Source organism: Capsicum annuum, chromosome 12, assembly GCF_002878395.1.
Source record: "Capsicum annuum cultivar UCD-10X-F1 chromosome 12, UCD10Xv1.1, whole genome shotgun sequence".
NCBI lineage: Eukaryota > Viridiplantae > Streptophyta > Magnoliopsida > Solanales > Solanaceae > Capsicum > Capsicum annuum.
Window position 1 is genome coordinate 151,950,115 of NC_061122.1, and position 16,502 is coordinate 151,966,616.

Sequence of the window (16,502 nt, forward strand, 5' to 3'; positions counted from 1 at the left end):
CTGCCAAAGAGATGACCCTATGCTAACACCATCAACCACAACCACTAGAGACAGCACCATCCAATAACACCATGAGCATAAAGCTTAGATAACATTGCAAACGAAAAAAGTACTATAAAGTCCACACTTCATAACTACTAAGAACAACAAAAAAGGCCAAAAGACAAATAGAATTAACAAGAAATTTGAAAAAGATAGCACCCTTAGAACCCTAGATGACTACTTTCCTTGAACCCAAAACCTTTACTTGAATGGACAATTTTAGAGAGAATTAAAGAGTGTTTAATATGCAAAAGTGTTGTAAATAAACCTACTTAGATGTTTTATGGATGTGGGGTCTAAGTGCAGAAAGGAGGAAATTATGAATATACCCCTTATTAAAGACTTAAAACTACCGCCCCATCATTAGGGGTGACCTCATGACTCGCAGGGTTAGGCTATGACTCGATTAGTCAAGTCGTAGTTAGGACAATGTCTAAGGCCACCTTACATTGGTATGGTTATGATCCGCACCTTATGACCCGTAACCATTCATTACAATTTGTACCCTCCTCCCGTACCCAAGAAAGGAATTTTTTATGTCACACACTGGACGCCCTACGATTTTCACCTTATGACTCATATTAACTCGTTAAGACTTGTTATCCCTAAGTCATCAAAAAAATTATAACTCAGGTAAATCCTACTAGCCACCTTACAACTGGGGTTCTATGGCCCATATAGTCACCCTACAACTTGAAGGGTGAGTCGTATTCAGGATAAAATTTCACAAATTTTCAATGACCAAAATCCAAGGTGCTACAATAAGACGATAAATTTTATCTTCTATTATAATTGCCTAAGCTAGATTGAGTGTAGGTGTAACTCCCTTTAATAAAATTGGTTTTGTAGCTTGATTATTTGAGTCATTTTGTCTACCAAAATATTATATTAGTCTTAGCTTAGATAAGTGATCGGCATAGTCTTTGGATTTCGAACAAGCACATGATGGACCAGGAATTATTGCATCATATTCACTACACAAACTATTCAATTTTATGAAATAAACTGCTACCAAGTCAATTCCTTGGGACAAATTTTTATTCTCACTATTTAACTGATAAAGGCTCATACGATACACCTTATCAAACCTTTATTTCAGATCATCCACATTTTAAATGCACTTGTTGCATATACGATTTTCACTAAATCTACACTAATAGAACTCATTAACCATGACAACACAATAGCATTTTAGGTTTCCCCTTGTTCATGCAGCTCTTCTCTGTATACATCCTTTCTACATATTATGGTTATAAATCCATATTTGCTTTTTTCCCAAAAGTCTAATCTCCATCGATTGACTCTACGCTCCTTAGTTTTCTAATCCTACAAGCTTGATTGGTATTAAGGTTTCACAAGACATTATTGATACTCCTATGAATAAGGGATCACTAGGATCTATTTTTGGTGCCACTTTTAAATTTTAGTAGTTAAGTAACTTGACATAGAAATCAAAATCCACTATCAACTATCTCACTTTCTTATAATATTAAACAAAATGTATAGCTTGGAGACTGAGATCTTCTACAACAGTTTAGAATTCAAGCTAAGAACTATAATTTACAAATTAAGCAAAGAACAGAGAATGAAAACTCTACCACAATGGAGATCTAAACTCCACAAATTTCTTATCAAACTCTATAACCGAGTTGGAGCTCTGATACCATGTCAGAATCACTCGAAATCAACTTGAATTCTATGAGGAACTAACTACATTGAAAAGAGTATAGAAAACTATAACCAACTAGTAGTATTTAATAGAGTTCATCACGCTATAGTGAGTCTTAGTTGAGTATTTTTAGACTACAACAACTTGTTCTTGAATCTTCTAATAAATTAACCAATTCAACTGGCTATGATTGACCAAAATTTAACAATAAAAACTGTAACAACTCTATGTGATAGACTCTATGGAGTAGTAATGTAACAAACTTCATACTCTATAGAGATAACTCCTAATGATGCACATTTTAGCATACACGTTTATAAGAATTTTTAGGACCTTAGGCCATATGAACTATTAGAGGACACTAAACCAACTCCTTTTCTAGAAATGGCTTTTAGCTTACACAACAATAGTGATGACAATGAATATGAAATAAAGATGTATGATTTAAATCTTTGAAGGAAATACGAGACAAAGACAATAAGGTAACAAACTACATATGCCTTTCATAAGATTCGCACAAAGACGGAATAAAGCATTTCTTCGTTCGACATTTATAAAGGAATTTGTAGTAATCAAAATAGATTATGTTTTCAAATACTTAAATATAATGACAACCACAAAATATTTGTAGCTCATACCTTGAGTCTAATACAACATAAAATGAATGAACTATAACTAGATTTTAGTATCTTTTTCTTTGATAAGTTTGTCTCTGTAAATGATAGATGTCAAAGTATTCAACAAGTTATGATAAAGGCTGCACAACTACCAGAAAGCAAAATTTATTGTCGGACAACTTTCACTTTTAAAATAAACAGAGTCAATATTAATATTTATATGATCCTATCAAGTAAATCTACTATGACAAGCATGGTAAAAAAAATAAAATATTTTTAGGACTCATTTTTTTTGCAATTGGCAGAGCTTAAAAAACAAAAGATGTATTAAAAATTCATTCAAATCCTTGACTAAATATTCATTTGCATCCCTAACTAAACTAAAACTACAATTGAGAATAATAATAATATTGATATAGGAATATAGATGACCAACTTTGGCCTAATTAATTGAGGAAAAGTTACTCAATTGATCTTTTACCAATGACATTTGAGATAGAAATTTTTTATTTGGTTTATGCAAACAACAATCAAGAGGATGATGGGTTGTTACTCTCATAATTAGAAGTATCTAGGCCTCTCACGAGAAAATCACTAACACTGTTAAAACACACAATAAGAAAGCTCACAATAATATGACAACAATATACCCAATATACTACTACCAAGTAGGTTTGGGGTGAGTAAGTGTACATACTCCATACCACCACCTCAAATGTGAGAGAGAGGGATGGTTTATAATAGACCCCCAAATCAATATAAAGAAATCTAAGGTAAGATAAAGAATAGTAATAGAACAACATACAATAGAAATTAACATATTCAATAATACCAAAAGGAAGATACTTAAAGTAACACACCAAAACATACTACATCCTAAACTCAAACTTAACTTATACCCAAATTCGCAACCTCCAGAACTTCCTAGCCAAGGTTATGTCCTCAGTAAGCTATGTGGCTCCATGTCATGTCTAATTAACTCCTTACAATATTTCTTTGGTCTATCACTACCTCGCTTGAAACCTTCCCTATCAAACCTCATACACCTCTACACTAGTGCATCTGTGCTCCTCATGATCATATGATTGAACCATCTCAACCTTGCTTCCCCCATCTTGGCTTCCACCAAAGCTACTCCTACCTTATCGTGAATAAATTTATTTCTAATCCTATATTTTCTAGTATACCTACCTATCCATTAAAGCATTCTCATCTCTGACACCTTCATCTTCTGGATGTGGTACTCCTTAATAGGCAAACACTCCGCTCCATACAACAAAGCCAATCTAACCACCAATCTGTAGAACTTGCCTTTCAGTTTGGGAGGTACCTATTTGTCATAAAAGATATTGGGGACAATCCTATATTTCATCCATCCTACCCTGATCCAATGAGTGACATCCTTATTAATCTCTCTATTATCCTTAATCATCAACCCCAGATACTTGAAACTATCTTTTTTATTGATAGAATAAACGTCAAGCTTAACAACCATATTATACTCATGAGACACCTTACTGAACGTACACTCCAAATATTCTATCTTAGACCTATTCAATTTAAGCCCTTTACACTCAAGACTTTGTCTCCAAACCTTCATATTAGCATTAACTTCACTACGTGTGTCATAAATAAAGACTAACCATCCACAATAAGCAAACAATAAGGCACCTCATTCTGAATGTTCCTCAACAAAATATCCATCACCAAGGATAAAAGAAACGAACTGAGCATTTATCCTTGATCTAACCCTATCAAGATAAGATAGTTCTTTGAGTCCCCTCCCCCAAACCTGAGCCAAGTCTTGACTCTATCATATATATCATTAATCTCCCTAACATACACTATAGGTACACCTCAATCCTCCTAAAACCACTAAAAACCACTCTAGGAACTCTATCATAGGCCTTCTCTAAGTTGATAAAAACCATGTGTAAATCCTTCTTCCTTTCCCTATACTGCTCTACTAGTCTCCTAACGACATGGATAGTTTCTATAGTGGAGCACTCTAGTATAAATCCAAACTAATTTTTAGAAATTCTAAAATTCCTCTACAACCTCAACTTTACCATCCTCTCCCAAATATTTATAATGTACTCAACAACTTGATATCCCTATAATTATTGCAATACAAAATGTCGCCCTTATTCTTATAAAATAGAATCATCGTACTCCACCTCCAACCTTCAAGCATCCTTATCGTCTTGAAAATTATATTAAAAAATTGAGTCTACAACTGCATACCTTTCCCTTCTATGATCTTCCAAAAATCCATCAGAATCTCATATGGCCCCGTGGCTCAACCCCTATGTATCCACCGAATACCCCTTAACGTTCTCAACCTTAATATTCCTACAATAACCATAATCGTGAAATCTTTTGAAATTCTCCAAATTCCCCAACACAATGCTAGTATACCTTCTTTCGTTGTAGAGCTTATAAAAGTATGATTGCCATCTCTATCTACTAAAACCCTTTATCACAAAAACTTTTTTGTCCACATCCTTAATACACTTAACCAGATCAAGGTCCCGAGCCCTACTCTCCCTAACCTTGATGAGCCTCTATAACTTTTTATCCCCATATTTCCTATCTAACGTTGTGTATAAACTATTGAAAGAGGCATCTTTAGCCCTCATGACCGCTAAGTTTACCTCTTATCAAGCTATCTTATACTCCTCCCTACTTTTTCATTTATATTTTTCATTCTTACTCTCCACCAACTTTTCATACGCTCTCTTCTTGGTCTCCACTTCCCTATCGCCTCTTTATTCCACCATTAGTCCCCTGAGTGCTTTCCTGAATAACCTCTTGACACCCCAAAAACCTCTTTAGTTGTCTCCCTGATGCATTTGGAAGTCTCATACCACATATAATCTACATACGCTCTACTCCCTCAAGATATCCTTGCCATCAGCTTATCACCTATATCCAGTGCGATGGCCAAAGTCAGACTGCCCCATCTAATACTAATCTAATCTTCCATACCTCTTCTCATTTACTTCTTTATAATCTCTAAGTCCATCACCAAAAGCCTATGCTGGTCGAAAGACTATGAATCTGGAAGACCATACAATCCTTAAAAATACCCCTATCTTATTTCCTAAGAAACAAAAAGTCAATCTGAGTATTGGGAATCGAACTACCGAAGGTAACCAAGTGAACCTTCTTCTGAGGAAGTTTGAATTAACTACCACTAATCCAAATGCCCAAGAAAAATTTAGAAGTACGACTACTTCAATATTCACTACACCAAACCCATGGCCTCCATGCTCATCATTATAACCTATTTAAAAAGACCTTATATATCTGTTGAAATCCCCTTCTATGAAAAGCTTTTCATTAATGGGGATACTTTTTACCATCTCATCTAAATCCTCCAAAAATCTCTTCTATACTTTATTATCCAAGTTTACATATGGTGAATACTCTCTAATAATATTCCAATAACTAGATTAATTGACATTATCCTATTGTTAACCCCTTTAACATCAACCACTTGTTTCTTCATCATATACTACAATACTAATACCATTCCTGTTCCTCATTCCACATGAGTACCATAACTTATAACCATCTACTACCCTCACCTTAGAACCTACCAATTTGGTTTCATAGGGACAAGCCTTATTAATCTCCTTTTCCTAAGAATTTTCACTAGCTCTTATGTCTTCTCTAATAAAGAACCTATGTTCCACGACCGTTATCTCAACCTATAGACATCCTTATCCCTCTAACCCTTCCTTCCCCTAACTCTGCCCCTGCCTTAGTATATGACCCCAACCCCAACCCCAAACCAAGCCTTGCCTAAAGACATGACCCTATGAAAAACCACCAACCAGAACCACCAGAGACAGCACCATCCAATAACACTAAGTGCACAAAGCTTTGACAATAATGCAAACCAAAAGAGTAATATAAAGTCCACACTTCAGAACTACCAAGAGCAACATAAAAGGCCAAAACACAAATAGAATTAACAAATAAAGACCTACTAGAAAAAATAGAAATCAACAAGTAAATCGTCACCCACAATAGAGATAGTCAACTAAGATACAAAGAAAAAAAGGATCAAAATAGGAATATAAATAAAATGACTAGTAGCATCCACTAGAATCAAGAAAGATACACACATAACTAGAAGAGATGGAGTGAGTGCACGTGATTAAAGCTGAGTTAGTTTACTTAGTTGTGTCAACAAATTGTAGCAATTTACGATGAAAGTTGGTCACCAGAATTGTGTTGTCACTACCAGAGAGAATGTGCTAAATCTAAACCTGTAGTTTCTATAATGGGTTAGAAAAAATAAAATAGAGAGGTTAATAGAAATTGGTCACCAAAATGGGTGCTAAAACTTTGGTGGTGCAAGAAGGAGTCAGTGATAAAGAAATCTACCAAAGATTCTGGTTGCGATAGCGGATTGCAGTAGTGTTGACCCCCAAGTAAACAAAGAGAGTAATTGGTTATTTGTTTCTGACCAAAAAAAATGATGAAATGGTTGAGTAGGATCTCGCTGGCTTTAGAGTCGAAGTCTATTTTGATTTTGCCAAGGTTAATTTTTTACTTAGAAATGTGACAGCGATAATTGGCTGACAACAACGGTTGATTTGGGAATTTTCGATCACTTTGAAAATTCTCAGACTATTCTTATGTATATCAAAAACCCATAATAATATAGGTCAGAATCATCAATCCAAAGAAATATATAATATACACTAACTACACCTCAAAGATTAAAGAGACAAGATGAGATTAAAGAAGAAAAATTAAAATCTAACAGATTGAAGAAGAAAATCTCTAGCAAATAAAGAGGAAAACCTAAAAAAACTTATCAGATTTGATAGAACTCAATTCAAAAAACAAACCCCAAAACACTAGAATCTCAGATTTCACTAAAAACACTATAAGAATATAAAATTTCTTATCCTCCAGTCAAGCGCCATCCCACATTTCTACATCCATCGAGCAAAAATATAGGAGATATTAGAAGTAGAAATGGGCTTAAGAGAAGAAAGAAAATAGATGATGGGCTAGAAAGGAGAGAAAATATTTTGAATAAAGAGAGAGAAGGACTTTATCTAAAAAGGAAAAATTATTTTATCTGAATAGAGAAAATATTTTAATTAAATTAAACAAAAGTCTACTTGGCAAGTTACAAAAATGAGGGATAGAAAATATGGAGGATTAATTAATCGATCTAATAATAATACTTCTTAGACAACCGTTATTTTATATGTCTTTACCATAATCATTCAAAAAAATATTGCTATATCTAGGATTATTGCAATGGTTATATTATAATGGCAATGGTCACATGATTAGTCATATCAGCAACTACCAAATATTTTTGAAATTGTCATAAAAATTACACTAGACTATTTATCATAATGACCTAGAAATGGTTACTAGCATATCTATTTCCATATGCCCAATTTTTAGTAGTGGAGGTTTTCTTAACCGACATAAAACATATGAGAAAACATGGAGTACAATGTATACACTCCATTTGGAGGGTAACAAAGCCATGGCTGATGTGGATCCTCTTAATTAAGCCCATCTAGGCAAAATAACACCTACAATGACAAGTAGTTCTCAAACCCGAGTATGTTTGATGCTAAATACTACTCCCCAAGTTGTACATTCTCATAATAGGTAAATTGTAAATTTGTAAATAAGCAGAAATAGTTAAAATTATTAGATTAACTAATGTTCTGAAATGGTGAAAATAGTCTTACTCATTATAACTAATTTTAGTGATTACGACATCAATTTATGCTAATTAATTCTAAAATATGCTCAATTTGGGTAAATCATGATAAATTATTCATAGGGTGTCAATTTAATATTTTTAACAACTATAATTCATGCTTAAGTGTATAATCCAAGTGAAAAGTAGAAGAGAAATATGTTGCAACTGATATCATAAAGTTTGCAAGGAATATAAACCCTCAAAATTAAGTTCATAAAATTCATAATTAAATTGAAAGGGTTATATGAAAACCCATACTAAAAACCCCATACATGAACTAAAGAATTGTATGACCAAAACTTGGAAATTTGATTAAGAACCTAAGGCTTTAGGGTTGAATCCATTTTTTAGTTTTCTCTAAGTGTTAATTGATAGATTGAGGGAAATAACTAGCTGAGAAAATTTAGTCTCTCTCTAAAATTGTTTAAAAAGATGTAGTTTAGGTGCTAAAGAAGGGTAAAAACATAAATTCACATTTTAAAATATACTTAATTTATTGGAAAATAGAACTCATGAGTCATATTATGACTTTTACTATAAAATCATGTGCCTTGGATTAGAATCATATGTTTTTTGAAATAATTTTGGAAAGCTATCCATGATGTCACAACCTGATTTATAAGACATGATGACACCTACTTTATCCCACCACCAGGTAAGCCAAACCAAAACTCGAAGTAGTAAGTAATAGGATCATTTGGCGGGTAAATGGCCTAAAATTGGTAAACCAACAAGTAAAGAATTATAAAAATAATAAGGCACTAAAGACAGTAAAATATATAGATAAAGAATCAGTGACCATCCCATGACCTATTAGTGTTGGTACAAGAGATATTAAAAAAAGATCATAAGTACTAAAATAGTCAAAATAATTTGTCTTGGATAATAAAAGACTAGGCATAGAAGGTAGAAAGATAAAAAGGGCAAATCCAAGTCCGAGAGCTCACCCTATATCAAAAATTAAATCACCAAAGAGTTACAAAAGTGTAGTATGACTACCAAAACCACGAGTACTCAGTATGCTTCATCGGCCGACTAAGCTAAATTATGATATAAATATGATAAAGATTTAAAAAAAAATCAACTAAGTAAAGTTAAAAGGAAAAATATGGAAATAAGCTCCAAGAAAGTAAATAAATTACCAAAACAGACATAATATGAAATAAAGCATAAATACTACTACAAAACTAGTGTCCATATGCCAATAAGTGCAAAAAAGTAAATATCCCAATTTGGGCCCCCATAAGTCCGAAGGACAAAACCAAAGGAAAGAAAATAACCCAAGTTCCATAAATTTACCAATTATCAAACCATGACCATGAATCCATCCATATTATTTCATAAAATAAATAAACTCTAAAGTTAGGACTCAAAAAAAACCTTAATAGTATCATCATCATTAACATCATTTGTCAGACTCAAATTGAAACTTATGTCATCAATATCCAAATCAAGTCAGACTTTAATCGAAACTCTTTATAAATAAACTACCGGGTTTAACCCAGAATTAGCACCCACTCCCCAGTACCCAATTGGAATAATCATTGAGTATTTAATTTTTTCAAAGCCCCCAATAAGAACTTCAAATAGTATAACATGTGTATCGAAGAATATAAAATTTAACATGAGTCTTAATCTAAGGTAGGGCAAAGGGTCCACTTCTAATCCAAAAAATCCTTTCTAAGGAATATACTATTCTCAACTAGGATAAGGTATCTAAATTCACTTCTATATCTATCACAATCCATAGTTATCCCTAAAATAGTAATTCTACCTAACTGAAGAGAAACTAAGTCAATTTTCCCTAAATTACTGTTCCTTAATTGGCTAAGTAGTCCAAATAATCCTTAATATTGTCAATTATACCTCCAACACCTAAATCCCATACCATATATTGGATAATATCATAATTATACTAAGAATTAGCTTAATGTATGAGTAATCTAAACCTAGCTTACTTGGACGCTAAAGAAAAACCCAATAAATCCACTAAACCAATGATCTCTTCTTCTGAGAAAATTTCACAAGATGCCACACTATCATAATCACAACCTACTCATCAAAATGAGTACAATGATACTCATATTACACTATTATGCTTTGGATCCAAAATTATGTAAAAATTTCATATAGGGCCCGCTTAAAAATTACACTTTGAAAACTAATACTATGTCTCTCTATGCTCAAAGAACATTTGTCCTCAAGAATGGGTGAATTCAAAGATCAAATTGTGCTACAATCAACCCACCAATATCCTAGGGATTTTGGATAAATATGAAGAATTTACTTGTGATTTTGATGGAAGTGTAATGACCTAATTTTGGTGATGCGTGTGAATTTTTTTATGTTATTAAACCATTTTATCCCTCCTTGTGGTTTATTTAGGTTATTTTTTAGATGTGGAGATGATTGGAGTGGTTCTCAATGTATTTTGATATGATTTGTATGAGAATGTCCATTTTGTTTTTCTTAAACGTTGATTGGTTAACTTCAATCAACATCTTTTTATCTGTGTGCTGGAAGGATAAATGGTATATAACAGTAGATTTTAAGCGTTGATTTTAAGTTGGCAACATAGTTGATGTGGTTTTACGGCTTTTATATCATATTTTGATCCTTTATTTGAAAAGTTACAAAATTGGATTTTGGGGGTCAATTTTATGAAAACCATGATTTTTTGAAAATCAAACATTTCCATTGAGTTTGGAGGATCAAATTTAGTAGGTTAGCATAGTGTTTTTGAGTACAAAATTTTGAATTAATACTGAGGGGTCAGTGGAGACATAGAATTCTCCAATTTTCCATCTGGTGAACTAAATTAAGTGATGCGTTGGTCACTTAAGAGACTTGTATTGACATATAACGTGTCACCTAAGAGACACCAGGCTCTCTTAGGCGATTGTTTCTTAAGCAATGGCCTGGTCGCTTATGTAATAAGGCAAGCTTAACTTAAACGACACATGGTCGCTTAAGCGATGACCTCTTAAATGACCCGGTAGTCTCTTAGGTAATTCTTGGCTGGATAACATATTTATTTTTTGAGATTCTTTCACTATTTTTTAGACCTAGAGCATGGGGTTGAGTTTTTAGGAATTTTCTTCTATCTTTAAGCTTGGGTAAACTACAAATCACTATTTCAGTTGTTTTCCTTCAATATTTGCCATTTATATCCTGCTTAAACACATATTTAATGGTGGAATTTTGGGATTTTTTCTTGGAAGGCCCAAATTAGCATTTATTTAATTCAAACCCTACTTTCAATACATTTTCACTTCAATTTTCTCCTATGTGTTCTTGGCAAATATGTTTTTAGTCTAAAATTCTAATTTCATCCCTTTTTTTAAAAATCCATTTCAGGAGGCCATTTTGACCTCAATTCAAAAGTGGGACATATGGGTATGAATGGCTTTATTTTTATACATAGATTCTATACTTATGTGTTTTAGCTGATTTCATGTCTATGCATGAGGTGATAGCTAGGTGTTAAAGCCTTATTGTACTAATATTGGAATTTGAGATAGGTTATGGATTAACTTTCTTCATACTGGGTTGGGTGGTAAATAATAATTCAAAAGTATGCTAAGGTATGGTGTTGTGTCATGGAAAATGTGTTTAACTGATTTATGTACGTGTCTAGGCGCTTATGTGGATAATATTTAGTAGTTTTGGGATATTATTTACTATGTGTGACCATTGGGGTCTTATATGGTGTGATTATCCTAGTATTGATATATGTATGGTTGGTTGCACCTTTTTTGTGGGAAAAGTCTTGAATTTAGGTTTTTTTGGTATTACTAAATTTCCTTACTTATTTCACTTGATAGTTTCTCGATTGTATTAGATCATGGATGGTTGGTTGATTTGAGTGGTTTTTCTTCTCACATGGTTGGTATATTATTTAGATATTAGGTATTCTTATTTTGGTTGTATGTGAGCATTAGATCCTCATAACCTATTCATTCAAAAAATCTTTGTACCACTGTAGAAATATTAGAAATACTAGAAATACTAGCTTTTTCTGACGAAAAATGTGACATTCTTAAAAACCAAATGTCGATGTATGTGTAGGTGAGAAGTTATGGATTTTGGTATTAGATATTTGTTGTATATGGGTTAATGAACCCCCCATTGATCCTACACGGAAGCGCAACTCGATTAGTGTATACCAATGTTGCGCGATGCCTCATGCATATCATCGTCATCCTCTCTGTTGTATTTCATATGTATTGTGCCCATTTTGTGCTGTATAATTATCTTTGATGTGATATCTTCCTTTTTGTACATATTCCTTATATTAGTATTTGGTATACGTATATATTAGTTTTTCTTTCTTGTATTTATGTATGATAGTTGTGTACATAGTAGAACTATTAGTGAAGATAGTCTGGGCTACCATTTAGGACATTTTCTAATTGTAGGTGATGTACCCATAGTTTGTGTTTAAATTCTTTATTTTCTGCTTTACTCAGTTGGTCTATGATACCTATATAGTATAGTAGACTATACTCACCCCTATTACATTGTTTGGATGCAGATCCAAGTATGAGTGCACCTGATTCAGGTGATAGTAAGAGCATATTCAAGATAGTAGACATCCTATGTTTTAGGAGTTTACCTATTACCTCTTCCTGTCTATTTCATGTCCTATTTAGTATTTTGAGATTGATTTTGACATTTTTTAGGCTATTATTTTATCTTTGACATTCGACATATTTTAGTAGCTATGACACTGGTTTTTGGGATTTGGTTTCGTATCCTTGATCGTATTTCTATTATTATAATGTTTGTGTTGTTCATCTTTGCTCTAGGAGCATTGCATTAGGTTTTTAGTATTGATTTTCCTTTTTATACTAGTTTAGGTGATATACTCACTTGTTAAGGCTTGCCGTGACAAATGCATCATGACCCTTGGATTTGGGTCGTGACAATTAACAAAGCAACTAGGTTTTTATTGGTCTCATTAACGTAAGAATAGGGTTCCTAGTATAGTCTCATAGATCGGTACATAGATGTATGTATCTATCTTTTAGAGGTTGTAAGACATCTTTAGAAAGCATCCCTTTTTTCATTCTATATCATGTGAGTTTTTCAAACCTTGTGTTCTAAGTCATATTTCACTCTTCTTTGCGTAGATGGTAAGTTCTAGATCCCTTGAGGCTTGAGATGTGGAGCTATTATCTAAGGAGAGGGATCAGTCAAGAGGTCCAGTTATAGCAATAGACGGGTTTGAGCTAGTGCATGAGAATAAGTATCTACCCTATCCAGTAATAGAATTAGGGGGGTCTCCAGTAAACCTCGAGTAAGCACACTAGAGATTTGGGTCCTACTACGATCCCACAGAGTTCTTCGACCAGTCTTGAAGGGGTTGATAATTCACTTGTTGGCCCATTTGGAAGGTGCTCCTTTGAGTGTACCTGGTGTTCCCCCTATTCCCAATATTGAACCTCCATCCATGCTAGAGTCTGCCTATGGTGTTCCTTCAATTTTGAGTGTGGATCTTTATGTGGCACCAATATTTTCTTGTAGTACTCCACGAACTCTTAGTGTTGTTCTTTCTTATATGACAGTGTTTGAGTATGTCACTCCGAAACTAAGAGTTTAACCTTATTTTATGTTACTTCGTCAGGTGGGATCTCAGCTAGGCAGATTCACTATGCATCCTATTATTGTGAGTACAATTATATATTTTGAGGATTAGAAAATGTTTGAGAGGTTTACTTATTTAGGTCCTCCTAGGTTAAATGGTATTGTAGGAGAGGATGCCTATGAGCTATCGATTAATTATCATGAGAAGTTGTAATGACCCTTCAGGTTATATTCCATATTTTTGCTTATTTTCATTGTTACAGCCTTTCCTTAGCTGCCCCAAGTCATTTATGACTTGCTGAAGCTGACAAATCAGTTATTGGGTAGCTCATTTAGTTTTTAGAGACAATTCCCTATTTTGAAGTCTTCGTTGGTTTTAAATGGCCACTAAGAAAAAATTTTAGCAAAATAATGTGATAAGAAAATTCTGATTATGCCAGTAGGTCTGGTATATCTTATGCTAGGTTGACCTTTGGTTCGGGTCTCGAGACACCCAAGCTTATGTTGACCTATTGGTCAAAAATTTAAGAAAATAAAATATGAATGTGGTACCCATATTTGGTTGAAACAACCTCGGATGGAAAATCCAATTGTGCCATTGAGTCTGAAATACTTAATTTGATATAGTTTCATAGTCCATTTACGTGTATGGAATTTTTGATGAATCTCTAGGGCTTGGTGAAAACTTTGAAGATTTTCAAAGTTTCTACTGTCATCTGGTGCAGCTGCTGTCACAAGACAAGGGTCGTGATCAAGGTACCCTTGGAAGGTAAAGTAGTGTAATCATAGGATCGCAACTCGCGTTGGCAACCACTAAATGCTGCAATCATAATTCTAGGTCCGCATAGCGGGACTCGAGTACCTATTATGGTTATAAATAGACCTTAATGTCATTAATTCAGTTATTTCTTACCCATTTCTTGAGAAATTAAACCCTAATCAGTTAGGTGAAGTAAGAGCAAAGCGTGTGCATTATTGGGAAGCTTGATTAACACTTATTTTTTTCAATTATCCTTCGGATCTGAGGTAAGATTCCTCTAAATTCATGGTATATTTTTGGATTTTCTTGCTTAACACCCTAAAACTATTAGGTCTTGATTTTATCCCTAATTTAGCTTGGTTTTCACCTATTTTTAAGCGTAATGTTTCCTTGAGCGTATAAGAATGTTGGGTCAATTTCAAAAACATTATTTCTGTGAGTGGGACCCATATGATAGTTTTAATGTGATTTTTGGATGTGAATCATAATGGTGTAATATGGGTATTGGTATTCTTGTATTGAAGAGTAGAATGTGATTTTTATAACTTAGAATATTGTGGAAGCTTCTCGTAAGGAAAAAGTGATGGTTTAGTGGATCTTAAGGGCTTTTTTAGAAATGTAGGTAGGCTAGGTTTATTACTTTTTAGATTTAGATAGTTCATAGTATATTTATAATATTTTTTTGGCTTTGGGATGGGTTTTAGGTGTTGGATAGTTGAAATTCAAAACTTGGGTTAGTTGGACCTTTTAGGCAATTTTGAAATCATAGAGTGAAACACTTAGCTTGTTTTCTTATGCCTTAGGTGAATTAGACATCATTTCTCGTGTTTAGCATGATAATTCCTTAGATTACTCAAGAATAAGTAAAAATTATCTAGTTACTCATTCTTAGGGTAAGTTGGCCTTAGTTTTATTTGACTTAGTTGTTGTGTTTAGGAAGAATCTCTACCTTAAGGTTTATTATGTCTTACATAGCATCAAAGAGTGGATTTACATACATTATCCTAGTACAAAGTTGAACTTTCTTAGAATGTATTTTAGAGATTTAGAAGTGAGCTCCTTGACCTACCTTAAGTAAAGATTGTTGATTGGTTCTCTTGAATCCCCTATATTCTTGTTAAATACCTAGAGAATGCCCCTTGGAGGAAACATTGAGGAACTTTAGTACTTGATTGTTATGGTGATTATGGCATTAGAAGTAATGCGCATGGACTAAATGGATTAAATTATCGATTATGCTATGACGAGAAATTGATCATGAGTAGATAAGTTATAGGTGTTGCTATGTATAAGCTATCTATTATGCCTATGATAAGCCTTAGTCCATGCTACTAATAAATTATCACCTAAGCTATTACTTATGATTGTGATCATGCTAAACAATTGTGCTAGTAATCATGCTTGAAAATACTCTTATTGATTATGATATTGATTATAACTAATGGTTCAAGTCTAACTATTGATTATATTATCAGTTTGAGTCCTGCTATTGATTATTTACTAGTTCAAGTCCTGTTGTTGATTATAATTATTGATTTGAGTGTAGATATCGATTATTTACCGATTCAAGTAAGCCTATTGATTATATTTATCAGTTCGAGTTTGTCCATTGATATGATTACTAGTTCAAGTTCAGCTAATTATTATTCACTGGTTCAAGTTCAGTTATTGATTATTTACCATTATAAGTTTCACTATTGATCATATTTACCAATTCCTATTCAAATATACATATTATGCTATGATGAAATACTTTTTTGATTAATGATATCGAGGTGTGAGATTGAAATTTACAATTTGTCTAAGTAGACAAATGAGGAAATAGTTATAATATGGCATGGCATATATGGACTTCAATGGTTAAATGACTAATAGACAAATGATGGTTAGTTGATAAATGATGACAAGTTGATAATTCAATCAGTGATAATAGATAAACAACTGATTAATAATGAATAGCGTATAAATGATGATAAGGTTGCTATATATTTGTAAAATAATCGAATGATAGTTAAATACCAAGTTTGTTATTTGTAAGCAATGAATGGTTATTTTATTCTATCTTTGAGTGCACTCTTC